General features: G+C 44.9%; 2 long non-coding RNA genes, 1 other non-coding gene and 1 pseudogene across 3 annotated transcripts in view; 3 read left to right on the forward strand and 1 right to left on the reverse strand.

Moving 5' to 3' along the window:
• The window catches only part of LOC125755807 (uncharacterized), a 44,333-nt gene extending 21,162 nt beyond the window's left edge, over window positions 1–23,171 (forward strand). Inside the window, exon 3 of the long non-coding RNA XR_007413153.1 lies at window positions 23,039–23,171. This is a non-coding gene — a long non-coding RNA (uncharacterized LOC125755807). The remainder of the gene's footprint in view (window positions 1–23,038) is intronic.
• On the forward strand, window positions 7,822–12,400 carry LOC112652982 (uncharacterized; annotated as a pseudogene).
• Window positions 23,056–27,655, reverse strand: LOC118355685 (uncharacterized). Its single transcript, XR_004818664.2, has 3 exons — window positions 27,073–27,655; window positions 23,417–23,865; window positions 23,056–23,191 (listed from the first exon to the last, which is right to left on the reverse strand). It is a non-coding gene; the product is annotated as an uncharacterized LOC118355685 (long non-coding RNA).
• On the forward strand, window positions 25,284–25,392 carry LOC112653046 (small nucleolar RNA SNORA2/SNORA34 family). Its single transcript, XR_003131894.1, has one exon. It is a non-coding gene; the product is annotated as a small nucleolar RNA SNORA2/SNORA34 family (small nucleolar RNA).
• Window positions 27,656–27,960: the final 305 nt, after the last annotated feature.

A 27,960-nucleotide genomic window follows, 5' to 3' on the forward strand; every position in this document is an offset into this window, starting at 1 on the left:
AGGCAGAGGGAGAAGCAGGCTCCATGCAGGGAGCCTGATGTGGGACTCGATCTCGGGACCCCAGGATCACAACCTGAGCCAAAGGCAGATGCTCAACTAACTGAGCCACCCAGGCATCCCAGGTGTTGGCATTTTCATATGCTGTTGTTGTATAGTCTTTCTGGAGGACAGTTTATCAATATGCATCAGAAACCTTAAAATGAGGGATCCCTCACAAAAAAAAAAAAAAAAAATGAGGGATCCCTTGGTGGCTCAGTGGTTTGGTGCCTGCCTTTAGCCCAGGACGTAGTCCTGGAGTCCCAGGACCGAGTCGGGCGTCAGGCTCTCTGCATGGAGCCTGCTTCTCCCTCTGCCTGTGTCTCTACCTCTCTGTCTCTCTGTTTCTCATGAATAAATAAATAAATAAAATCTTTAAAAAAAAACCCAAAACTTAAAATGAGACATAATGAGATGCCTGGGTGGTGAAGTCGGTTAAGCATCCACTCTTGGTTTCGGCTCAGGTTGTGATCTCAGGAAGGTGACATTGAGCGCCCCCATATAAGAACATTTCTTAGCATAGAAAAATATACATGTGATATTGAGTAAAAATAAATAGGCTTCAAACAGTTTATGGAGTGTGATACTGTTTATACAAAGAAAAACTGTATATGCATGGAAAATTACTCTAAATAATAATTATCTTTGATAGGTAGGATTATGGTGATTTTCTTTGTGCTTTTCTGTTTTCCAAATGTTATACAGTGGGCAGTTGTTTCCTATTGTAATTTTTTTTTTTTTAGATTTTATTTATTTATTCATGATAGTCACAGAGAGAGGCAGAGACACAGGCAGAGGGAGAAGCAGGCTCCATGCACTGGGAGCCCGATGTGGGATTCGATCCCGGGTCTCCAGGATCGCGCCCTGGGCCAAAGGCAGGCGCCAAACCGCTGTGCCACCCAGGGATCCCATGCTCTGTTTCCTATTGTAATTAAGAAAACAACTATTTTCAGGGCCCATGGCTGGCTTAGTTGGTGAGGCATGTGATTCTTGATCTCAGGGTTGTGAGGTCAAGCCCCATGTTGGATGTAGAGATTACTTAAAAATAAATTCTTAAAAATAAACAACTATTCTCTATAAAAAAGGAAAAAGTGAAGGGAAGGAATGCAATTTCCAACAAGGAAAAGTATTCCATTCATGTGGGAAGCAAAGGAAATTGAGAAAATGTTCTCTGGACAATTTGTCAGTTTCTTGCCATCATTTAGATATGGTGACATTGTTTCGGATTGAATTGTGTCCCCAAAAAAGATTGTTGAAGCCTTAGCCTCTAGTACCTGTGATTGTGATCTTATTTGGAATAAAGGCAAGTGTAATCAGGTTCAGGTGAGGTCATTCTGGGTTAGAGTAGGTCCTAAATCCAGTCACAGGTGTCCTTATAAGAAGAGATGTAGGTACAGAAATCACTGAGAAGTCAAGTGAAGATGGAGGCAGATTTGGAGTGATGGGTCTAGCAGCTCCTTCTCTGCAATTTATTGAATGTCAGCCCTCGACAAAAGGGTTGTTTTTTGTTTGTTTGTTTGTTTGTTTGTTTTTAAAGATTAGTTATTTATTTATTCATGAGAGACACAGAGAGAGAGAGAGAGGCACAGACACAGGCAGAGGGAGAAACAGGCTCCATGCAGGGAGCCTGACGCAGGACTCAATCCTGGGACTCCAGGATCACACCCTGGGCTGAAGGAGGTGGTAAACCGCTGAACCACCTGGGCTGCCCTCAACACAAAGGTTTGAAACAAAAAAAAAGAAAGAAGAAAAAAATTAAAAAGGAATTTAAAAAAAAAGGATAAACGAAAAAGAAAAAAAAAATGGAGTGATGAGTCTACAAGCCAAGGATTGCTGGGGGCTGGAAGAGGCAAGGAAGGATCCTCCTCTGGAGCATTCAGAGAGGCCTGTCAACACCTTGATTTCAGACTTCTGGCCCCTAGAATTGTGAGATAATAAGTTTCTGTTGTTTTAACAGCCAGTTCATAGTTCTTTGATGTGGCAACCCCGGGAAACCAATATAACCATATACTGAAGAAGAATAAAATCCTCTTCCATCATCCAATTTTCCCATTAGTATGTACAATTGTGAATCACTTGTTCTATGAACTAGAAGAAAATCTCTTGAATCTGCAATCTTCATGTTGCTGACAACTCAGCCACAGAGTTTAGACCTCATCGTCACAAAGATTGGCTGAGAGATCAGAACCAGCATCCAGGTAGACTCATGGGCTTAATAAACTCTGGGTTCTAGAATGGAGAAGGGGACATCTGAGCGAGACTACAGAAATCAGAGTCTTGGGAATATCACACTTCCTCCCCAAGTCAGCTTGCTGAGGCTCCCCTGCCTCTACATTGTTAGTCAGTGTTTAGTCAACACTGGTGGAAGGACTGGCCACATTGACAGTTCAGCTTCCTAAACCCATGGCAGCACCCAAAGGCAACCCTCTGTTAGAAGAAGCCCAATAGGCACGAGTTTGGCATTGAAGAAAAGACTTGGAGCCCTGGGAGGTCGCTGTCAACAGCAAACATTTATCGAATGATTTATGTACAAAGAGACAAGGGAGAGCTGGATTTGACTTTCATCTCTGCCACTTGCTAGCTTCATATTTGGAGAACAACTTACCCCTTCCCTTGTTCCCCAAGTCTGGTTCCCCAGCAAGGCCTGGTGGCCCTCCTCCACAATATTATCATATCCATCAGCACCATAGTCCAAGCCACCACGACCTCTCTCCTGGACAACTGCAAACACATCTCTATCAGAACCACCTATAAGTATCAAAGAACCCTAACATGGGGGCACCTGGCAGGCTCAGTCGATAGAGCATGCCATTCTTGATCTCAGGATTGTGAGTTTGACCCCCACGTTGGGTGTAGAGATTACTTAAAATCTTTAAAAACAAACAAACTCTATTACAGAAGATTAAATAAGGAACGGATATTTTACTAATGTGACAATAACTAAGGAGAAAGACAGTCCAAGATTATCTTCCTGTTTTATAGTCTGCAGTGTGTCAGCTCCCAGAGCCACATCTGTGCTCCAAAGGAAAAAAAGAGAAGGTCTAGGATACAAGCCTTCTCACTTGAGCTTTGTTCTTTATTCTGGAGGGAAACCTTTCCCAAACATGTGTCACATGACATGGCCACACCAAGCTGCAAAGGAGCCTGGGAAAGTGAAGTTTGGCTTTACAGTCTGAATAGCAAGGGAAGACAAAGGAGAAGTGGTTGAGTAAGCTAATCTCTAGAATCTCCTTCCTGCCTCTCTGGGGCCATACTTCCTTCCACCAACGCATTTACCACCATCTTTTTAAAAATCAAATTATGGGGTGCCTGGGTGGCTCAGTCAGTTAGGCATCTGCTTTAGCTCAGGTCATAATCCCAGGGTCCTGGGATTATGCCCCACATCGAGCTCCTCAATCAGCGGGGAGCCTGCTTCTCCCTCTCCTCCCTGCTTATGCTCTCTGTTGCTGTCTATCTGTCTCTCTCTCAAATAAATAGGTAGAGTCAATAAATAAATAAATAAATAAATAAATAAATAAATAAATGTCAAATCAGACTGCATTAAGAATAGGATTGGTGGCCTACAAAACAGAATAATCTACTTCCAGCTTTCCGGCATTTCTTTCTCTCACAATCCCCCAGTGCTCCAAGCATACAGGTCTTTCAGCCCCTTGAACATATCAAGCTTTTTTTCTACCACAGGGCCTTTGCACAAAGCAATTCCCTCTGCCTGAACTGACTGGCTCCTTATTTCTCAGGCCTCAGCTTCACTGAGAAGTTTGTCTTGACCACTTTTTTTTTTTTTTAAGATTTTATTTATTTACTCATGAGAGACCCACACACAGAGAGAGAGAGGCAGAGACACAGGCAGAGGGAGAAGCAAGCTCCATGTAGGGAGCCTGATGCGGAACTCCATCCTGGGACTCCAGGATCACGCCCTGGGCTGAAGGCAGGCGCCAAACTGCTGAGCCACCCAGGGATCCCTGGTTTGCCTTTTCCTTACTTTATGTTGTACCACTTCAGCATCTTCTTCAATTCCTTTTTTGCTATGTATTGCTATTTACCATTAAAAATTTTTTATTTATTTAAACAATCTACACCCAACGTGGTGCTTGAACTCATGACTCCAGGATCAAGAGCCACATGCTCTACCAACTGAGCCAGTCAGGTGCCCCAATTATTTGCCATCATTTATTTGCTTCATCGGGTATGGATAATATCAGTATGAACGATATTTCTAGTACCTGACACAATGCCTAATACCTAGTAAGAGCTCAATAAATATTAGCTAAATTCTGTTTTGTTTCGTTGTTTTTTTTTTTTTAAAGATTTATCTATCCATTTACTTGAGAGAGAGAGAGTGAATGAGCACACAGAGGGAGAGGGAGAAGCAGATTCCCTGCTGAGCATGGAGTCTGAAGCAGAGCTCAATCCCAGGATCCCAGGATCATGACCTGAGCTGAAGGCAGATGCTTAACTGACTGAGCCACCCAGATGCCCCTAGCTAAATTCTTAATGAATGAATGAATGAATGAATGAGGAATGGTGGCTATTGCATCCACAGCCTCGGGGGTCCAAGAACCAACCTAATTGTATTCTTTAAATCAAATCAACTTAAATCCTACTTCAAGCCTTTATTTCAACAGACTTATAGGAAATTGAATCTCAATCATGATTGGGCTTCCCTCACCTTCCATTGCTACTAGGTTTAATACGATACGAAAGATATGGTGAATGGTCAGTCCACCATGGTTTTTGACCAGACCCCCGAGGTCCTTGAAGTTTTGCAGGTCTCTGTTTCTGTGCCATGTCTGGAATCCAGGAATTCTCACCATGGTGGGGGTGACTACCCCGAGCCAAAGATCTAGACTCCTGGGGACGCCAGTAGGCCTTTCCCCTCTGAGCACTTGCCATTTCCCTGAAGCATGCCAAAGTGCAAACCAAGGGGCTCCTACCCTTTGGTACCAAAAGTTCTCCTTCCCTGTGGCCCTCAAAGTCGCTGCCTCTCATTCCTCCTCCTTTTCAAACTGAAATGGTCGAGGCAGCTAGCTTCTGTAGCCTTCAGCATAGCCACAGGAATGTGTCTTCCATTATTACAGAACTTGCTTTGTTTCAAGCTCTTTCTTTTTTCTCATGGCCAGCCAGAAAAGACAGACTCTTGGATTCATTAATAAACGTCTTCCTCTAAACTGCATTACCACAGGGAGAGAGGCAAGGGGCTCTTTGTCATTTCTGGAAGTAGAGTGGAATGGGGGAAAGAAGACTGATTTAAAGACACAGGATACTCATTTAAGCACCACCACTAATTTGACAAACTTGGGCAATTCACATCTCTGTGCCTTAATCTTCCATCTTCACAGTAAGTGAAACCATCTTATTTCATTCATGGTACTGTTGTGATTATCAAAGGTGATTAACTTGCCAGCAGGTGCCTTATATGTAGTGTTAACTGCCATACACATGCAAGGTTTTGTTTTTACTGATTTATCTTAGTAACTCATTTAAACAGATGGATTTCTTTTTTTTTAAGTTGTTATTTATGGGGTGCCTGCTTGGCTCAATGATTGAGTGCCTGCCTTTGGCCCAGGGCATGATCCTGGAGTCCTGGGATCGAGTCCCACATCGGGCTCCCTGCATGGAGCTTGCTTCTCCTTCTGCCTGTGTCTCTGCCTCTCTCTCTGTGTATCTCTCAGGAATAAATAAATAAAATCTTTAAAAAAAATAAGTTGTTATTTATTTGAGAGCCAGCGAAAGAGAGAGAGAGGATGGGGGGGGGGGTGGAGCTGCAGGCAGATGGAGGGGTAGAAGCAGGCTCCCCTCTGAGCAGAGAGTCTATATGGGAGTCTATTCCAGGACTTCGAGATCATGACCCGAACCCTTAATTGACTGAGCCACCCAGGCACCTCAATCAGACTGATTTCTTTTTTTTTTTTTTTAAGGTTTTATTTATTCATAGAGATGCAGAGAGAGAGAGAGGCAGAGACACAGGCAGAGGGAGAAGCAGGCTCCATGCAGAGAGCCCGACGCGGGACTCGATCCAAGGTCTCCAGGGTCATGCCCTGGGCTGCAGGCGGCACTAAACCTCTGCGCCACCAGGGCTGCCCTCAGACTGCTTTCTTAACACAGCAAAGCATGAGTGTTAAAGACACTTTGCTCTATGCAGCTACTTGACAAGTGCTCAAGGTACAGAAGGAGCAAGATTCTAAGTAGGGAGCATTGACTGGACACAGTGCTTTGGTGTAGGGATGGGAGCTTATCTTAGGGGATCCAAAGCAAAGAGGAGAAGGGGGTAGCATAGATGTAATGGGACTCTTAAAATTTGGAGCTTGGGGACATTGCCACTAGTCAGTAAGAGGAAGATCGTTCTAATAAGGGAGTCAAAACAAGGCACAAGTCTTGTAGAGGTCAGGATGTAGAAGGAGTGGGGAACAGGATTGTAGAATCTCAGGCCCAGAGGACCTGGTTCAGGAGAGCCAAACATACTCAGGGTTGGCTCCCAGGGTTGTGAGTCTGCAGGTCAGGTTTAGACAGAGGGACTCAATGGTGGAGATCAAACCCCAGGCACAGAATGATCACTGAGCATAAATAATGGCGACTATTCTGCTCCACACTTCACATGCATCATCTCAGGTATAGACGGCAGCCCTGTGGAGACAGTGCTGCATCCCACAGCTGAGGAAACAGAGAGGTTCAGAGATGTGGTTACCCCGCTGAGTGGCTGAGCCCAGGACTGTCAGACTCCAATACCAGAGGAAATGGGCATCAGAGGTGGAGAGAGAGAGAGAGTGAGCCAGGGGTGTGGAGGGAGAAGCTGCAAAGCTATGCTGACCTCATCCCTGCCTTCCCTTTCTGAAAGGGGCTCATGAAGGATAACCCTTGCTCACACATGGACAGGACTGACTCTCACAGAGCCAGACAGTTCCTGACACAAGAAACCACTTAGAACAAATCCCAACTCAGACACTCTTTTTGGCGCCTTTCCAGCAATGCTTAGGAAGTCAGCTGCTGGAAAATGCCAGTAAGCTGGAAATTTCTATAAGCAGAGGCTATTTTGCAAGAGGACTGGGTAACAAGGTGGAGAAACACTTATGATACAATATTAGGAGACGCAGCATATAGGATTACTATTTGGTATAGAGGTGCATAGAGAAATATATCAGAAAGGTAATGGGTTGTTACGTGCTAAGATTGGATATTTTTCAAAATTAGATTTTAAAATTTATATAATGTACTTGATTTTATTATTATTATTTAGATTTTGTTTTTTTATTCATGAGAGACAGAGAGAGGCAGAGACATGGGAAGAGGGAGAAGCAGGCTCCCTGCGGGAGCCCTATGCCTGACTCCATCCCAAGACCCCAGGAGCATGACCTGAGCTGAAGGGAGACACTCAACCACTGAACCACCCAGGTGCCCCTGTATTATATTTCAAAAGTAATAATCATGAAAAAAAATGGTAATCATGAAGGTTATGTGAAAATGTGAATAATATTTATGAATCAGTTATGAGTCTGCCCTCTTAAACAGAATGTGTAATGGAATCAGGATTATTGTAATTTTTTAAAAAGATTTTTATGTATTTCTTTGACAGAGAGAGAGCACAAGCAGGGGGAACAGCAGACAGAGGGCGAGGGAGAAGCAGACTCCCCCTGAGCAGGGAGCCCTACATGGGGCTCCATCCCAGGACCCTGGGATCATGACCTGAGCCAAAGGCAGACACTTAACCAACTGAGCCACCCAAGTGCCCCGAAATTTGCTTTCATACACTGGCTTCAAAAACCAAGAGAGATCCCTGGGTGGCTCAGGTTTAGCGGCGCCTTCAGCCTAGGGCGTGATCCTGGAGTCCCGGGATCTAGTCCCACATCGGGCTCCCTGCATGGAGCCTGCTTCTCCCTCTGCCTGTGTCTCTCATGAAGAAATAAATAAAATCTTTAAAAGGAAACAAAAAACCACGAAGAAACCACAGGGCCAACTCACTATACATAAAGAAGATACTCCAGCACACATTTTCAGAAGCACAGGCATCCATGGTGAGAGGCACACTTGGGCCACCGTTTTCTCTCATATATGCTCTATATCCAAGCAGAAGCCTCTATAACATGCAAGGTCAGAATAAGAGCCTGGAACTATATATAATCTTTCTTCTGAGCAAGAGCTGATGGAGCATCTGGGGACGGAGCTCAGGATCCTGGCTTTGTTACTTGGACACTTTAGACTGGATTTTGGAGGAGACAGAGGGTCTCAAGGGAGAATGGGGCCTGCTGGGAATGTGAGGACCTCCAGCAGAGAGTAGACACAGGCTGGGCTGTGTGGCCGATGTGGAGTCCCCACAGACCCTTAGCATTCTAGAGACAGCCCTGAGGTATCTGGGACCTGGTTCCAGGAAACCTGACCTACACAATGGTGTCAGAGAAACTGGAGTCACCTGAGAGGCAATCTGCAGGGTGGTATCGGTGTCTTGAGAGGGTCTGGCAAGGGTGGAGTCCCCAGCCAGTACTGGTGGTGTCTGACAGTTAAGACAAGCCTTGGTAGCACCATTCACATCTCTGAGCAGTGGCAGCACCAAGGGAGTGGCTTAGGGAGATCTGAATCCCCACCGAAATCTCCAGGAGTCCTCCCCCAGCCCCCCAGTAAGCCTGTGACTTCTCCTAGATAGGTTTCAAGACAAGCTAGCTTCCAGCCCCCTTCCAATCCACTTGCTGTTCCCAAATCCCTACTAAATGGACCTTTCAGAGCATCTCTGGCTCCAGAGAAAGCTCTGGAAGAAATGAGTTCCTGTTGGATTCAAAACTTACATTTGGGAAGTTATCTACTCTCTCTGAGCGTCAATTTTCCCATTGGTACCTAGAGATCATATCATCTACATTTTTGGGGGCGTTACTGAGAGAACTAAGTAAAAGAACTATATTTCAGTGAGTCTAAGATACTCATTTTCTTCACATGTTCTCTCTGAAATCGGGACGTGCTTTACAACCCATGGCATCTTATACTCATATATATAAAACCAACTATCTTCTTTTAGTTCCCCGACATCCCACCTCTAGAAGGGCCAGCAGCACCCCCTGCTGCCCCCACTGGCTCACTCCACCCTGCCCCAGTTTCCAGAGGCCCCTGGGGCTCTGCAGCAGTCAGTGGCTGCGGTTCATTTCACCTGAATTCATGGGACTAGAGGGAGGCAACCCCACAGGAAGTCCAGGGCAGGTGAAGTGCTGGTGTCCCCCTCCAGCCCATGACAATGTCTATCTATGCTGGTGTCATATGAACCTCGAGTCTGAGCCTTATCCTGGACTTGACCTTAGAGTTATGGCACCTTTCTCCCTTTTGGGCCGATGGGCCTACAAATGTTCTTGACGTATCTGTTGACCTGATTCTATACTTTCTTGCTTCTTGAACCCATGGATCTTTTCTCTGCTAGTTCAGTGTGCGTCTGTCCCAGCTCCTGATCTCCTGATAATTGTTGCCCCTTCCAGCTGCCTCCAAAGCCAAAAGCAACCCAAGACTCTTTACCTCAGGCATATCCAGATACCCTGCTTCTAGCCCTAGCCTCTCTGCTCCCCTCACCTGGGCAAGCCCATCCTGCCCTCTAGGGCTTTCGAGTTCTTCATTCTTTCACATTCTTTCTTGTTCTTTTTTTTTTTTTTTTAAGATTTATTTATTTATTCATGTGAGACAGAGAGAGAGAGAGAGAGAAGCAGAGACACAGGCAGAGGGAGAAGCAGGCTCCATGCAGGGAGCCTGATGTGGCATTCGATCCTGGGAGTCCAGGACCACGCCCTGGGCCAAAGGCAGGCACCAAACCGCTGAGCTACCAAGGGATCCCCCTTGTTTTTTTTAATAGATTTTATTTATTTATTCATGAGAGACACACAGAGAGAGAGAGAGAGAGAGGCAGAGACACAGGCAGAGGGAGAAGCAGGCTCCATGTAGGGAGCCCGACATGGGATTGGATCCTGGGTCTCCAGGATCACACCCTGGGCCGAAGGTGGAGCTAAACTGCTGAGCCACCCGGGCTGCCCACTTTCTTGGTTTTGCAAAACATTTAGTATTCTTGGCCTCTGCTCCCAAAATGCCAACTGTGCCCCTAAGTCATCGAGACAAGCAAAGAAAAGCCCCCACATTTCCCTTACCCTCTAGGGGAACACTGATGCACCTGCTTGAGAATTGCCAGAACAAAGAGAAACTATAAATAGAGTGTAACAGGGTGCCTGGGTGGCTCAGTGGTTGAGGGTCTGCCTTTGGCTCAGAGCGTGATCCTGGGGTCCTGGGATCTGTTCCCTCATCGGGCTCCCCACAGGGAGCGTGTTTTTCCCTCTGCCTCTGTCTCTGTGTCTCTCGTGAATAAATAATTAAATCTTAAAAAAAAAAAGAAAAAAGAGTGTAACACTAAAAAATGTCTTCCAGAGAGAGGAAGGCTCTACCTAAGTTCAGTATCCCAGTGTAACCTGTGTAGGCCAGACAGCATTTCTCTGCCCTTTCAGATGATTCTCCATCATTCTCATCTGCCTTTCTAGCTAGAGGCTAACCTATATGGATCACTTAAAGGGCCTCTCATGTCCCTGGCTTCTGGTCAAGAGGAGCCCAGGCAAGACATCAGAGAAAGAAAATAAGTAAGATCAGCTCCTTCCTAAGGGGTCACCTTGCTCTGGCTGTCCCTCCACTGACAGGTGCTGGCAGAGGCAAACTTCTGTATGCAACTCTGTTTCCAGTTCTGGGAATCCTTCCCTCCTTTTGTCCCTTCAGCCCAGGAGAAGTGACAGTTGGGCTGTTACCAGCCCCAGGAGTACTGGACTGTCCCATGTGGTGTCCTTATGCTATGGCTCCCCTTGAGTGAATAGGCTGTTTGTCAAACCTCCCTTTCATGATCATAAATTTGAGTATGCCATCTGTTTCCTGCTGGAACTCAAGGCCTGTGTTTTTCTGCCCCACATTATTCTGGAACTGCAGATGGGGTCACATGGGGATTAACTGTATCATCTGGGTTCCTTCTTACACCTGCTGATGAGGAAGGACCTCCAGCCACCTCCAAGTCTCAACCAGATATGTTCGGACATGCCCAGAGGGTATGCATATACATGGTCACTGATAAGCTCCGACTTCTTCCTGGAAGCATCCACTGTTTCTTCCACCCTGGCTTATTTCGGTCATGCTCACTACCAGTGAAGAAGGTGTGGGATCTCATCATGGCATTTTGTCTGAAACCCACAGTCAGGACAATAACACATGGGCACCACCATTTATACAAAATGCTTCACCCCTGCCTTTATTGGGTGCTGCCCCTTCCGTGATATATCGATCAGGTTTCTACCAGAGAAACAGTACCAATAGGATGGATGGATAAATGGATGAATGGATGGCTTTAAAAAATTCATTGAGTGGCTCAGTGGTTGAGCGTCTGCCTTCGGCTCAGGACGTGATCCTGGAGTCCTGGGACCAAGCTCCCTGCATGGAGCCTGCTTCTCCCTCTGCCTGTGTCTCTGCCTGTGTCTCTCCATATCTCTCATGAATAAATAAATAAATTCTTTAAAAAGAAAAAGAAAAAAGATTTATTGGCTGGCTCGTTCAAAAGAGCATGCAACTCTTGATCTTGGGGTCATGAGTTTGAGCCCCATGTTGAGTGTGGAGATTACTTAAAAAAGAAAAGAAAATGATTTGTTGTAAGGAATTGGCTTATGTGATTGTGGGGGCTGACAAGTCTGAAACTTGGAAGGGCAGGCTAGGCTGGAAACCATTTTTTTTTTTAACATTTCATCTTTTATTAAGGAAAGTTTGTGAAAAATACAGGCTGGAAATTCTTGAGCAAGAAACTCTATGGCCGGGTGTTGACACTTCCGGGTGGGACCAGTGTGAGGTGGTTGAGCAGGGCCTGGTACCTCTGGTGGCAACCGTGGCATACAACAGCCTTGCAGTGCCTCCCATTGTGATGAGCATGTTCTGGGGCTTCGTCAGTGTCTGCGTGCCCTGGTTCATCCCTAAGGGTCCCAACTGGGGAGTTATCATCACCACGCTGGTAACCTGTTACATTTGCTGCTATCTCTTTGGCTGGTTGCAATTCTGGCCCAACTCAACCCTCTCTTTGGACCACAGTTGAAAAATGAGACCATCTGGTACCTTAAGTATCACTGGCCTTGGGGAGGAAGACCTGCTCCCCAGCGCTCAGTTATCAAAGTCACGAAGAGAATTCCACTAGATGCAAAATTAACTCCAAACCCAGACCACCTTCTTTGGCTCACCTATTTTGGCCATCAGCTGCCTCAAGCATTTCCACTACGTTTGAATATCTTATTCTACAATACGTTTTTTTTCCTGTCACCTGTTTTACATTTTGATGAATTATATGCCTACTTAACCTAAACTGTGCTGACTCTAATAAAATGTTTATGCACTCGTCTGAGATAGAAGGTGCTATTCTTCTGAGAAATACATTGCTCTCTCCTTGGAACCTGTGAATTTGAAGATGACTGCTGCCTGGTCACAACACGGGAGTCAGCAAAGTATTCAAAAACCGTCTCGGAAAAAAAAAATCGTCTTGAGACAGTAAGGATTGGGTGGGGCAATCAGTAGGAGAGCATGTTCAGAGGGAATATCTGTCCCAACAGAATTATACCAAAGAATATATATATAGTTTTTAAAGGGAAGAGCTATTGGTTTTTGTTGTTGTTGTTGTTTTTTAAGATTTTATTTATTTATTCATGAGAGGCACAGAGAAGCAGAGACAGAGGCAGAGGGAGAAGCAGGCTCCATGCAGGGATTCCATCCTGGGACCGCAGGATCACGCCCTGGGCTGAAGGCAGATGCTCAGCCGCTAAGCCACCGAGGCATCCCCCAAAGTATATTTTCAGGATGACTTTCTTATTAATGCCATCGACTAGAATAAATTATTTTTCAGCTTTCTGTGGGGAAAAAAAAAAACAAAGAAAAGAAAAAGAAACTCTATAGCCGATGCTATAGTCCATAGACAAATGTCTTTTTCCTTAGGCAAATCTCAGTTCTGTTCTTAAAGTCTTTCAGCTGATTGAATGAGACCCACCCAGAGTATCAAGGATAATCTCCTTTACTTAAACTCAATTGACTGTAGATATTAATTGCAACACTTTGATTAGCGTTTGATTGAATAACTGGATATTATAGCTTAGCCAAGTTGACGCATTGAACTAATCATCCTGCTTGGGGGCCACCCATATTGATGAGCAGGAGGCAAAGCTGCCTCATGTTTTGTGGCAAACTCAGGGGTGCTGTCTTCTATGGCATGTCCATGTAGAAGTGGGGAGAAGACCACTCTCCCTACTTTACCAACATGCTTTGTCACATGGACAAAATGAAAGGGAATGTCATTACTTCCAATCCTGTATAGACTTAGTACTAGAAATGGCTCTTTCAGATTTAGTTTGCATTTATAGCCTAGAGACTGAGACAGCTCAGACCAGCGATGCTGGCTTCCAGTTGGCTGGGTTGGGGACTAGACAGCTAAGAGGGACAAACACCCCATCACCCAACACTTATTCTTTTTTTTTTTTTTTCTAAGACTTTATTTATTTATCCATGAGAGACACAGAGAAAGAGATAGAGACACAGGCAGAGGGAGAAGCAGGCTCCCTGCAAGGGGCCCGATGTGGGACTTGATCCCCGACCCCAGGATCACACCCTGGGCCAAAGGCAGACGCTCAACCGCTGAGCCACCCAGGCATCCCAAGGCTTATTTTTAAGGCCAGGTTTGTCTGCCTGAACGTAGCTACTTCCCTTCGGATGCATTCTTCCCCAGGAGATAACCCGCTCCACAGGCGACTAGACTCCTGGCAGGGCTTGCCTGCCCAGGCTGCTCACATTCCAAGACCGCAGGGGTGCTTGTACCCCATGGAGTGCCGGGAAGCCCACCACAAAGGGGAAGGGAAGCTGAAAAGGAACTCCAAATGAAAACATCTCAAAAAAGGAAAGACTTGTAAAAAAGCATTAACCAGAGTATTTTTAATCAGAAAAGAAATACTAATGATGACAAGAGAGGCTATGCAACAATCCAGAAAGAATTACATGACAAATGCTAACAAGGACCCAAAACACACAGCTATAGGGAAAGAGCAGAATTCTTGCAAAATTCACAAATTCACAAATCAACAATGTTAATCCATTCAAATGTCCTACTGGCCGAGTCTCAAGCCGGGTCCTCCTAGGATGTGCCTGTGCTCCCCACCTCCCCACCCCACCCCCCAAGTGCCCCACCTCTCATGAGGTGAATGCATTCTTTCCCATCTGTTTCATGGTTTAAGAGACTAAAGAGTGCTGTTCATACCCGGAATCTTCACTTAACTGCTAAGCATTTGAATGATTACACTTAAAGACAGGTGTGAAAGGATGTATAATTAAGAATTTGTGCATACCCACACACATCACATTCTCACATATACAATTACTTGTTTTTCTGGAGGGAAGCTCAAGAAATTGTCTTTAGGGAGAAGGACAGGTGGTAAGGAAGAAAGATGTTACTTTTCACTTAGCTGTTATCTGTAAACTTTGAATTTTCAAACCTGCATATACATTGAATTTTTCAAAGTGCAAAACCAAGATGCCCTAACATAATTTAGTTTAATTAATTTCACTGACACAATTTAGTTTTAGTTACTACATTAGGAATGCTTGTCATAATTCTCTAAGGAGGAGGAGTAAGGTACATAAGAATTGAGAAGAAAGAGGCACCTGCATGGCTCAGTGGGTTGTGCATCTGCTGTCAGCTCAGGCCATGATTCCAGGGTCCTGGGATCTGGCCCCAAGTCAGACTCCCTGCAAAGTGGAGAGTCGGCTTCTTACTCTCCCCCTCTCCCCATTGCTCCTGCTCTCTCTTTTCTCTCTCTCTGTCTCTCTTTCTCTCTCTCCCTCTCTCTCAATATCTCTCTCTCAAATAAATAAAATCTTAAAAAAAAAAAAGAATTGAGAAGAAAGGAGCACATGTATCACTTTGGGCAGTCAAGATGTTTATATTTAGGAAAATCATCCTAAACACTACTGGAGTTTGGCAGTGGCTTCAGCAAGATTTTAGATTGTAAGAATACAGCTGGAAAAACAGCTGGAAAATTTAGTGGGAAGGAAAAGATCCCATAGACAATAATAAATGCAAACCAACCAGTAAACATCTAGGAATTACCTTCACTTTGGACATACAAAAGCCACTCAAAGAAAATGCATATTTCTCAAATTTAGCCATTATAAACCAACACTAACTAGTTGGGGAGATAGGGCATGTGACAATGACCCTAATTCTTTTTTTTTAAGATTTTATTTTTATTTATTTACTTATGAGAGACAGAGAGAGAGAGAGAGGCAGAGACACAGGCAGAGGGAGAAGCAGGCTCCATGCTGGGAGCCTAACGCGGGACTTGATCCCGGGTCTCCAGGATCACACTCTTGACTGAAGGTGGGCGCCAAACCGCTGAGCCACCCAGGGATCCCTCTAATTGTTTTTTAAATTTTAAATATTGGGGATCCCTGGGTGGCGCAGCGGTTTGGCGCCTGCCTTTGGCCCAGGGCGCGATCCTGGAGACCGGGGATCGAATCCCACATCGGGCTCCCGGTGCATGGAGCCTGCTTCTCCCTCTGCCTGTGTCTCTGCCTCTCTCTCTCTCTGTGACTATCATAAATAAATAAAAATTTAAAAAAATAAATAAATTTTAAATATTTTATTTATTTACTTATTTGAGAGACAGAGTGTGAACAGAGGGAGAGGGATAAGCAGACTCCAAGCTGAGCATGGAGCCTGACACAGGGCTGAATCCCATGACCCCAAGATCATGAGCTGAAATCAAGAGTCAGATGCTCAATGGAACGAGCCATCCAGGTGCCCCACTGTGACTCTAATTCTTGAAATAATATGGAGCCACAGTATTTTCACAGTTTTTTTTTAAAATGGCAGAAACTTATTTTTTTTTAAGATTTATTCATTTACTTATTTATGATAGAGAGAGAGAGAGAGAGAGAGAAGCAGAGACACAGGAGGAGGGAGAAGCAGGCTCCATGCCTGGAGTCCGACATGGGACTCGATCCCGGAACTCCAGGATGGCGCTCTGGGCCGAAGGCAGGCGCTAAACCGCTGAGCCACCCAGGGATCCCCCAGAAACTTATTTCATATGAAGTTCTTCATATTCAGAAGCTTTATATATGGGATAGTGTCTATGTAATATATAAGAGTGGGCTGCCCTTGTAGGGAGCCTGCCTCTCCCTCTGCCTATGTCTCTGCCTCTCTGTCTCTCTCTCTCTGTCTCTCATGAATAAATAAATTTTAAAATATTTTTTTAAAAAAAGGGGGGGACACCTGGGTGCCTCAGCGATTAAGCGTCTGCCTTCAGCTTGGGGCGTGATCCCGGAGTCCTGGGATCAAGTCCCACATGGGGCTCCCTGCGTAGGGCCTGCTTCTCCCTCTGCCTATGTCTCTGCCTCTGTGTGTGTTGTGTTGCTCATGAATAAATGAATGAATTAATGAATGAATGAATAAATAAATGAATCTTAAAAAAAAAAAAAGAGTGAGCTGCCCTTGGACACACAGAGTGACCTTAGAGTCCCATCCTTTCAGTGCCTTTCCCTTAAAACATCTCCATGGAACACTGGTTAAAAGCCAGTAATAAATATTTTTTTTTTATAATTTTTATTTATTTATGATAGTCACAGAAAGAGAGAGAGAGAGAGGCAGAGACACAGGCAGAGGGAGAAGCAGGCTCCATGCACCGGGAGCCCGACGTGGGATTCGATCCTGGGTCTCCAGGATCGCGCCCTGGGCCAAAGGAGGCGCCAAACCGCTGCGTCACCTAGGGATCCCGCCAGTAATAAATATTATCTGACATTTGACCTCTTGCTCATGCGACTTTAAAACTACACTGAGATTAGGGGCACCTGAGTGGCTCAATCAGTTGGGTGTCTGCCTTCAACTTAGGTCATGATTCTGGGATCCTGGGATTGAGCCCCAAGTCAGACTTCCTCCTCAGGAGGGAGTCTGCTTCTTCTTTGTCTGCCCCTCTCCTGGCTCATGCTCTCTCTCTCTTGAATAGATAAAATCTTAAAACAAACAAACAAACAAAAGAACACTACACTGAGATTAAACTGAAAAGATCTGGGATGCCTGGGTGGCTCAGTGGTCTTCGGCTCAGGGTGTGATCCCAGGGTCTGGGATGGAGTCCTGCATTGGGCTCCTTGTGGAGGGCCTGCTTCTCCCTCTACCTATGTCTTTGCCTCTCTCTGTGTCTCTCATGAATAAATAAATAAAACCTTTTAAAAAATAAAAACAAATAAATAAATAAACTGAAAAGGTCAGATCTACCATCAATACCATTTACCTTTGCAATTTTATAGTGAAATCAAAGCCAACAGCTTCTAGAGGTTTATTTCCAATTGTAACGTGCTCTTTTCCATCATCCTCTGGTACATCTTGCTTTATTTACTTACTTATTTATCTTTTAAGTAATCTTTACACCAGCATGAGGCTTGAACTCATGACCTGAGATATGCTCCACCAACTGAGCCAGGCAGGTGCCCTCTCTCATGCATCTTATAATACACATTGCTTAGGAGTGGCAAATCTACAAGCAAAACCTACCCTGTTTGCAGGGATAAAAGATTCTCTGTGGTGCCTGGCTGGCTCAGTCAGTAGAACATGTGACTCTTGATCTCTGGGTTGTGAGTTCGAGCACCCTGTTGGGTGTAGAGATTACTTTAAAAAAATTCTCTTAGTGGATAACAGGAAAAGGGTGCAGAAGATAGAGAGGACTTTGAAGCCCTCAAAGAAATCATTGGGAGCTAGCACAGTATTGTGAAGGTTCCCAGTCTATGTCTACTGAAAAATCAACAAAACCAGTTAAACAGAAAAAATAATGAGATTAAGGTTTTATTTATAACAAATATGACTAATCATAGTTATCACTCATGCTATATGAGAGTTGGCACAAATATAACAAACCATAAACACTGGTACCTAATAGGTACCTCAAACAACTGTGAAATTAAACTCTGATCTTCTTCCCTAACTTGTTCCTCCCCTAGTCTTCCCCACATCAGCTCATGGCAGCTCTCCTTCTAGTTGTTCAGGCTAAAACTTTGGATCCATCCATTTGTGTTTCTTTTCTTTTCTTTCCTTTTTGTTTTAAGATTTTATTTATTTATTTATTTGACAGATCTTAAGGGAGAGCATAAACAGATGGCACAGCAGGCAGAGGGAAAAGCAGACTTCCCACTGAGCAGGGAACCTGATGTGGGGTTCAGTCCTAGGACCCCAGGATCATGACCTGAGCCACAGACATATGCTTAACCCACTGAGCCACCCAGATGCCCCAGTATTTCTTTTTTTTTAAGAAATTGTGGGGGGTTTTTTTGTTTGCTTTGTTTTTTTTTAAGTAGGCTCCATGACCAGTGTGAAGCCCAACACAGGGCTTGAACTCACAACTGTGAAATCAAGAGTCAGACACTTTTAACCAGCTAAGCCACCCAGGCACCTCTCAGAGTTATCCTTGAAAGCTCTCTTTCTCTTTCTTCTTATGTCATGTCCACTTGCAAATCCTAATCTGTATCTATAATATATATCTAAACTCTGACTCTACTCTGCTGGTTTCACCGTGGGCAGCTGGCTCCAAATTATCACCATTTTCAGCCGGATTATTGAGTGGCCTCCTTGATAGTCTCTCTGCTTCTGCCAGCATGGCACCCTTAAAATATGTCACCTCAGGCCACTCCCTGGCTCAAAACCCTCCAGTGGCTCCCATCTTATTCTGAGCAAAATCCAAAGACTTACAAAGACCATCAAGGCCCCCCATGATCCAGTCCCGTCCCTTCCCCTTGCCTTGACTTCTCCCACCACTCAGGCAGTTCCACACACAGAGGTCAGCCTGTCCAGGTCTGATCCTACCTTGGTCCCTCTGCATTTGCTTCTCCCTTTGCCTGGAACGCCTTTCTCGCAGATAACTCATGAGGTTCATTTCTTCCCTTTCTCAGGCCTGTACTTGAACATCACCTTCTTGGTGATGCCTTTATCAGAACATCTTTAAAATTTCATCTCTCCCCATTACTCTCTCTCTCTCCGTTCCCTGCTTTATTTCCCTCCACTGCATCAATCACCATCTGGCATACTCTCTATTTTCCTTAATTAGTCTGTTTAGAATGTAAGCTCCAGGGGTTCCTTGGCAGGCTCAGCTGGTAGAGCATGCAGCTCTTAATCTCAGGGTTGTTAATTCAAGCCCTGATGTGGGTGTGGAGCTTACTTTAAAATTTTTTTAAAAAGGAAAAAAAGAATAGAGGTTCCATATGGGCAATCAGGAGTTTTATCTGGTTTCTTTGCTGCTATATCCCAAGTGCCCAGGGAAAGGTTTAGCATTCTGTAGGTGATCAGTAATAATAATAACAAAAACAGTATATATATATTTTTTCTTTTTTTAAAGATCTTATTTATTTATTCATAGAGATACAGAGAGAGAGAGAGGCAGAGACACAGGCAGGGAGAGGAGCCCGACATGGGACTCGATCCAGGGTCTCCAGGATCACACCCTGGGCTGCAGGCGGCGCCAAGCCGCAGCACCACCACCGGGGCTGCCCTTTTTTTTTTTTTTTTTTAAAGACTTTATTTATTTGGCAGAGAGTGAGAGGACAAGCAGGGGGAGCTGCAGCGGGAGAAGGCGAAGCCAGCTCCCCACTGAGCAGGGAACCTGATGTGGGGCTCAATCCCGGGACCCCAGGATCATGACCTGACCCAAAGGCAGAGGCCTAAACACCTGAGCCACCCAGGCACCCCCCAAAGCAGCATTTTATTTTATTTTTTAAAAGATTTTATTTATTTATTCATGAGAGACACAGAGAGAGAGAGAGAGAGAGAGGCAGAGACACAGGCAGAGGGAGAAGCAGGCTCCATGCAGGGAGCCCGATGTGGGACTCGATTCCAGGACTCCAGGATCATGCCCTGGGCCGAAGGCAGGCGCTCAACCGCTGAGCCTCCCAGGCGTCCCCCAGAACAGCATTTTAATAAGTGTTTCCTGGGAATCCCTGGATGGCTCAGCGGTTTAGCGCCTGCCTTTGGCCCAGGGCATGATCCTGGAGTCCTGGAATCGAGTCCCACGTCGGGCTTCCTGCAGGGAGCCTACTTCTTCCTCTGCGTGTGTCTCTGCCTCTCTCTCCTCTGTGTCTTTCATGAATAAATAAATAAAATCTTTAAAATAATAATAATAATAATGTGTTTCCTGAAGCTAGTCACTGTTCTGATCATTCTATATACATTACCTCATCCAATCCTCATAAAAAAACCTCGTAGGAGCTTTGCAACCAAACTTGCAAGGTAGGTGTTACCTTTGTTTCTGAGATGAGGAGGTTAATGATTGTTAAGTTAACATAGCTAGTAAGTACATAGACCAGGTTTTGTACCCAAGAATTCTGGCCTCAGGGCCTCTGCTCTCAATCTTTGCACTATACTAACTCTCATAATAAGAAGTAAATTTCTGTTGGGAGAATAAAGACATTCCTGCTACAACCATCCACATAAGTCTTTCTGCACATTTCTATATGATGGATGTAACCAGTAACAGTTTGCCCTCCAAAATATATAAGGGAAGACTCATAAAATGGCTTTTTAAAAATTTTTTTTTCATAAAATGGCTTTTATCCAGACTTATAAAGTCATTATTTTTAACATATGGTTAAGAGAGATAAACCCAGGAAAACACAGCACATAAACTGTGAGAAAAGACTCAGCTTTTCCAGCAAAAAATGTTTGAATACAACAACATTAAGGTATGCTTTAAAAAACGTAAGTTATAAAAACAAAATTTGGAGAAACAAGCTGCCTTACGCAATGGCTAGGTTGTTTTAGAGAGCATTTTCACAATCTATTTCAAGCATTTTAAAATCTTTTTATCCTGGGGCACCTGGGTGGCTCAGTGGTTGAGCATCTGCCTTGGACTCCAGTCAAGATCCTGGAATCCTGGGATCAAGTCCTGTATTGGGCTCCCTAAAAGGACCCTACTTCTCCCTCTGCCTGTGTCTCTGCCTCTATGTGTCTCTCATGAATAAATAAATAAATAAATTAATTAATTAATTAAATAAATAAAATATTTTATTTTTTTAAAGATTTATTTATTCAGAGAGAGCGGCAGAGACACAGACAGAGGGAGAAGCAGGCTCCATGCAGGAAGCCCGACATGGGACTCGATCCCCGGTCTCCAGGATCACACCCCGGGCTGCAGGCAGCACTAAACCTCTGCGCCACCGGGGCTGCCCAAATAAAATCTTTTAAAAAGTAAAATAAAATAAATCTTTTTCTCCCTGGACCTAAGTATTATTAGTCAGGACTCCTTTGGCTGTAGGTGACAGAAATCCAACACAGACTAGCTCAGGCAAAGGGAATTTATCCAGAAGAGTTGATCCTGGATCCAGGAGCTCAAAGCACTTCCCCAGGGATCTGAGCTCCTTGGCTCTCCCTGCCCCTGGCTCTGTTTTCCAGCAGCCTTCTTCCCTTGCTCTGCTGGGGAAGAAGCCCTGCCACCTCCATGTTAGCAAGCGCTGCATGGCTCTTGTCCTTAGGAAGACTCCCAGGATCCATAGCAATGCTCCAGAATAAATCTACCAAGGTTATATGCCCATTCTTGAGCAATCTCATGTTCAAGTACGGGGTTTTCTAACTGGCAAAGACAATGCTGTGTGTTGACCACTGTTTCATTTCTTCCTGGGCACAGAAGACTCCATTTCCGAGGTGGCCTCATATCTAGTGGAAGTGTGTGACTAATTCTGGCCAACCAAATATGGCAGTGAGATGTACAACTTCAGAGCTGCTGTACTCCCTCCCCCAGTCCTCCTACTCTCTGCTCCTTAATGGTTGATGCATGTACAGGTCTCATGGAAGGGCCCCAAAGAAGCTGTAAAGAACACTGAAGACACTAGAAGGAAGGAACTTCTATCTAAATTTCAGCTTATAGAAGGACCTTCCTGGGCAGCCAAGGTGGCTCAACAGTTTAGCGCCTTCTTCAGCCCAGGGTATGATCCTGGAGTCCCGGGATCGAGTCCCACATTGGGCTGCCTACATGGCACCTGCTTCTCCCTCTGCCTGTGTCTCTGCCTCTCTCTCTCTCTCTCTCTCTCTCTGTGTGTGTCTCTCATAAATAAATAAATAAATAAATAAATAAATAAATAAATAAATAAATAAAGTATTTAAAAAAAGAAATAGAAGGACCTCCCCATGTCCTGCCTCCTCTACTTCCCAAAAACCTTTATCAAGCAAGGATATAACCAAGAAATAAATTCTTTTTTTTTTAAAGATTTTATTCACTTATTTATAAAGACACACACACACACAGAGGCAGAGACACAAGCAGAGGGAGAAGCAGGCTCCACACAGGGAACCCGATGCAGGACTCGATCCCGGGACTCCAGGACCACACCCTGGGCCAAAGGCAGGCACTAAACCGCTGAGCCACCTAGGGATCTCCCAAGAAATAAATTCTTAACTGTGTTAAACCATGAGACTTGTGGTTTGTTGTTACCAATCTACCATGAGCAAATTGGCTCACACACCTACCCTTGGGACAGGACAGGTGGGGACATTTGCTTGAAAGCACATCCGAACCATAAAGTGGAAGGGGATGTTCCCAGTGGAAAGGGATGTGCATCAGACAAAAAAGGAACAGATGAATACCTCAATCTAATTATCTTTTGGTTGTAAATTAGTCCCAAGGAAATAACCCAAAAGGAAACTGAAGTCATTTGAATAAGGATGTTCATTGCAGAGATATTTATAATAGCAATAGACTGGCAATGTCCCAAAAGCTTAAAGCATAGATGCGACAAAGCAAAATATGGTCAATCAGTATAATGGACCCCACTGACATAGGAAATAATGTGAAATGACAAATATCAGGGCCCCTGGCTGACTCAGCTGGTAGGGCATGTGACTCTCGATCTTGGGGTTGTGCATTCAAGCCCCATATTGGGTATAGAGATTACTTAAAAATAAGTCTTGAAAAATGAAATGAGAAATGTCAAGCACAAAAGGATTTCATTCTCTCCTTACTCCTTATAGGGGTGCTGGGGCTTGGACCTTTTCTGATTCCTGATGGACGGGTGGAGTCCCCAGAACTGGGAGCCCGAATCAAGAAGTTCTCACTGAAGCTGGAGAGGAGGAGGATCCAAAAATTCCACTGGAGGCCTGGGGTTCCCACCTGCAAGAAGACACCTAGGAAAGAGCATGAGATCAAGGTTCCAAACTAGAAGGAGGAGAGAAAAGTTTGAGCAGATGAGGATCAAGCTGCAGAAGTGGAGGCAGATACCCAGCGAGTGTCCGAGGATGTTCAGGGCTGGCTTTGGGGTCGGCTGGGCTGGCCATGTGAAGGGCCAAAACTGGGGTGGGCACCAGACCCTTCCAAGTCCCCTAGACAGGGCACAGTGTCTCTTCACTTACCCGGTGGAATGTCTGAACTTCTTCAGAGGAGTTCTTGACAGAGAGATGGAGGCCAGTCATCTATTGCCAACATAGTCTATTGTTAGTACCAAATGTTGGTCCCAAGGCCAGTGGGGATTCCATGTTTTCTGTACTGCATGTCACACTTGCCCCTTCTGATTTGTCCAGGCTGGTTGTGGGGGTGTGGAGGGTGGTCTGGAGGTAGTAGGGAGCAGTTGAGGATGAGGTAGATCCACAGGAATGGGGAGCAGTGCCATGGCTTTGCAAGAACTGGCATTTCCATTTTCATCACGGCTGCGTAGCACATATGTCAGGAATCGCAGTTCTTCCAGCTTACTCGGGGAGCCCCTTACAAGTGGGCAGAGCACTGTGGTAGGCAGAATAATGGCCCCCCAAAGATGTCCGCATCCTGTGATTATGTTATGTTATAGAGCCAGGTAGGATTAACGCTGCAAATAGAAGTAAGGGTGCTAATCAGATGACCTTAAAACAAGAAAATGATCAGGGCACCTGAGTGGCTCGGTGGTGAGCATCCACCTTTGGTTCAGGTTGTGATCTCGGGGTTCTGGAATCGAGTCCCGCATCGTGCTCTCCACGGGGAGCCTGCTTCTCCCTCTGCCTATGTCTCTGCCTCTCTCTCGGTGTCTCTCATGAATAAATAAATAAAATCTTAAAAACAAAGAACAAAATGATCCTGGATTATCTGGGTGGGCTCTGTGGAATCACAAGGGGACTTTAAATGTGAAAGAGGGAGGGCAGGAAAGTCAGAGTCAGTGAGAGATTTGAAGATGCTATGCTGCTGGCTTTGAAGGTGGAGGAAGTGGCCATGAGTCCAGAAAATGCTGGCAGCCTCTCGAAGCCGGAAGGGACAAGGAAGTCTAGAGTCTCCGGAAGGAAGCAGCCTTCCAACACCTTGAATTTAGTTCAGTGACACCCATTCTGACTTTGGGCCTCCAGAACTGTGAGATAGTAAGTTTGTGTGATTTTAAACCATTATGCTTGTGATGTTTGGTTCCAGCAGTCATAGGAAACTCCTCTCCAGCCTCTAAGGTAAGTGCTGTGTGGCTCCGCTGCATGCTGTTCATGGAGACTCCTGAGCTGTTGAAGCCCAACGGGGTGCTTGTCAGAATCACCAGAGGACATTTATTTATTCATCTGTTTTTTTTTTTTTTAAGATTTTATTTATTCACGAGAGACACACAGAGAGAGAGAGAGAGGCAGAGACACAGGCAGAGGGAGAAGCAGGCTCCATGCAGGGAGCCCAACGTGGGACTCCTGGGTCTCCGTGGGCTGAAGGCGGTACTAAACCACTGGGCCACTGGGGCAGCCCTATTTATCTGTTAGTTAATGTATTTATTATGGAATATTTCAATAACAGAATTGACAGATGTATAACAAACATCCACATATGTTTGTCACTGGAGAAACAAAAGATTGCCAATTTAGTTTTCCTATGGCCTCAAAAAAATGGAAAAAAATTCTTTAAAAAATGGAAAAAATTGGGATCCCTGGGTGGCGCAGCGGTTTGGCGCCTGCCTTTGGCCCAGGGCGCGATCCTGGAGGCCCGGGATCGAATCCCACGTCAGGCTCCCGGTGCATGGAGCCTGCTTCTCCCTCTGCCTGTGTCTCTGCCTCTCTCTCTCTCTCTCTGTGACTGTCATAAATAAAAAAAATAAAAATAAAATAAAGTGTGGTGATCTTTAAAAAAAAAAAAAAATGGAAAAAATTGTGTAGTAATTCCCGATATACCTACCATAGGATTCTATAATTTACATTGGACTCTTTATCATGCAACTGTTCATTTCTCCACCCATTTATCCACCCATCAACCCACCTCGTTTTTTCATGCATTTCAAAGTAAATTACATTGGCCCTGAGTCAAGGCCGGCAGTTTGCTGAAGCTGTTGGTTTAAAGCAGGAGTCTCAAGAAATGTCTTTCTAGGGGCACCTGGCTACGTCAGTTGGTAGAAAATGCAACTCTGGATCCTGGGGTCCTGAGTTCAGGGCAGCCCCATGTTGGGTGTAAAGCCTACTTAAAGGAAAACAAACAAACAAAGCTTCCCTAAACATTTCTGTGCAATTTTGTGTATGTGTGTGGTCCCATTTTCATTTCTCTTGGGTAAATACACAGGAATAGATGTACTGGGTCATAAGTAAGTTGTATGTTTATTTTTTTATTTTTATTTTTTTAAAGATTTTATTTATTCATGAGAGACACAGAAAGAGAGAGAGGCAGAGACACAGGCTGAGGGAGAAGCAGGCTCCACGCAGGGAGCCCGACGTGGGACTCGATTCCGGGTCTCCAGGATCTCGCCCTGGGCCAAAGGCAGGCGCTGAACCGCTGAGCCACCCAGGGATCCCCTGTATGTTTAATCTTATGAAACTGTTACACATTTTCCCAAAGTTGTGCAATTTAAAAAAATTAATGAATTAGCTAATTAATTAATTTTTATTTTTAAAAAGATTTTATTTATTTATTTGACAGAGAGAAAGAGAGCACAAGCAGGGCAAGCGGTAGGCAGAGGGAGAGGAAGAAGCAGGCTCCCTGCTTTACTGACAGCACCACGCAGGCACCTTTATTTATTTATTGGTTTATCTATTTATTTATTTATTTATTTATTTAAAATAATCTCTGCACCGAACGTGGGGATCAAACTCATGACTCCAAGATCAAGAGTCACGTGCTCTTCCAACTGAGCCAGCCAGGAGTGTTGTGCCATTTTAAACTTTCGACAAAAATGTAGAGCTTTAGTTACTCTATATCCTCTTCAACATTTGGTGTCTTCAGTCTTGAGTTTTAGTCATTTTGTTGACAGTGTAGAAGTAGCTCATTGTGATTTCAGCTTGCATTTCCCTGATGACCAAGTGATGGAGACCACTTTTTGTGTGCATATTGGCTATCCATCTGTCTTTGTGAAGTGTCTTTTCAAATCCTTTGCCTATTTTAAACACTGGATTGTTTTCATTATTGAGTTTTAAGGACTTTTTAAAAGATTTTATTTATGTATTCATGAGAGAGAGAGAGGCAGAGAGGTAGGTAGAGGGAGAAGGAGGCTCCCTGTGGGGAGCCTGATGCGGGACTGGATCCCAGGATCCCAGGATCCCAGGATCACAACCGGAGCCAAAGGCAGATGCTCAACGACTGAGCCACCCAGGTGCCCCAAGAATGTTTTTTATATCCTGGATACATTTTCTTTGTCAGATACATATTTTGAGAATATTTTTACTCAGTCCATAGCAGAGTTAAAGTGGGTGGTACGGCTGTGTTTCTTGGTGAGCAGGGAGCAGCAGAGAGAGTTCTCTAGAGCTTGATTGATGTATTCCACCAGGAATCCAGAGGTAAGTTAGTTAGGGTACCTGCTTCCCCCCATGATGATGTGATAGCCATGGGCATCAAGGCGACCATTGATCTTCAGCAGCACTGCTGTTTATTCTCAGCCAGAGTACCTGTGAGTCAAGAGCTGATGGACTTAAGTGGCAGTTTTCAGACCACAAGGTCACCAAAAGTCCCCTTGAATGGTCATGTTCAGGATTTTGAATGATCCTTAATGACACGCTGAGTGATGCCATGTCTGATCTCAACCCTGATGTGCAGTATCTTGCTGCCAGGGCATTGATGGCTGTTCAGGAGGAAGAGGATCCTGTTCATTCCTTACCTTTGGGTGGACTTGAATTTCAGCCAACTCGGTGATGGTCCTGCAGAATTGCTTAGACAAGCAGCAACAAAGCTGGCATGACTTCAAAGTTCTCAGGTCATGGGGCTTTGGAAATGGGGCTTTCCTGCCATCCTCAGCTAATATGACAGGATATCTGCTAGATAGTTTAGGCTGCTCAGCTAGCAAATGTGAATATCCAACTCTTTGAAGACTGATAAGGTAGGAACTGAACTAAGTGAGTTCCAGGCACTGCTGGCTGCCAGGTGATGGGAACTCCCCTCCCTAAAAATAACCTGGCTCAGTGGCAATGTCTCCCCAGAAAGTCACGTACATTAGCCATCACAGGATTTCTTCACACAGTGTCACAAAGAAGTCACTTAGTCTGGGGACTTCTTGAGGCAGGCTGGATGGGATGGCTTTGAGGATGTAAAGTTATGCTGGTCTGGAGGAAGGCCAAGGACAAGTAAGAAATAAAGAGGAATCCCTGAAAAAAAACATACAGTGAGGCTGATACAGGAGGAATCCCATCTCTTTTCTGAGGTCACTTGGGGCAATCAGAGTGGGAAAGTAGGGCACGGGCTGCTCAGATTCTTGATCACTAAGAAACCCCAGATTCTAGAACTACCTGGGGTAAGGTATTCCTAACCCAGGAGTCCAGACCCTTTGCCCTTTATCTTGCAGATACACGCTGCCTAGAATGAACATGTCCAGGAATATCAGTCTGGCTCACAAAACTACACTTCTCAGGATTGGCCTGGAGGTGGCGCCCCTGCTGTTGGTCTGGAACCACTGGACAGAGACCTAGGCGGGTCTGGCAAATGGATGAGGATGTTACCCAGTGGAAGATGCCCAGAGGGTCAGGCTGTTTCCTTCCTTCCTTCTTTCTTT

This window comes from Canis lupus, chromosome 9 (assembly GCF_003254725.2).
Source record: "Canis lupus dingo isolate Sandy chromosome 9, ASM325472v2, whole genome shotgun sequence".
Taxonomy (NCBI): Eukaryota; Metazoa; Chordata; class Mammalia; order Carnivora; family Canidae; genus Canis; species Canis lupus.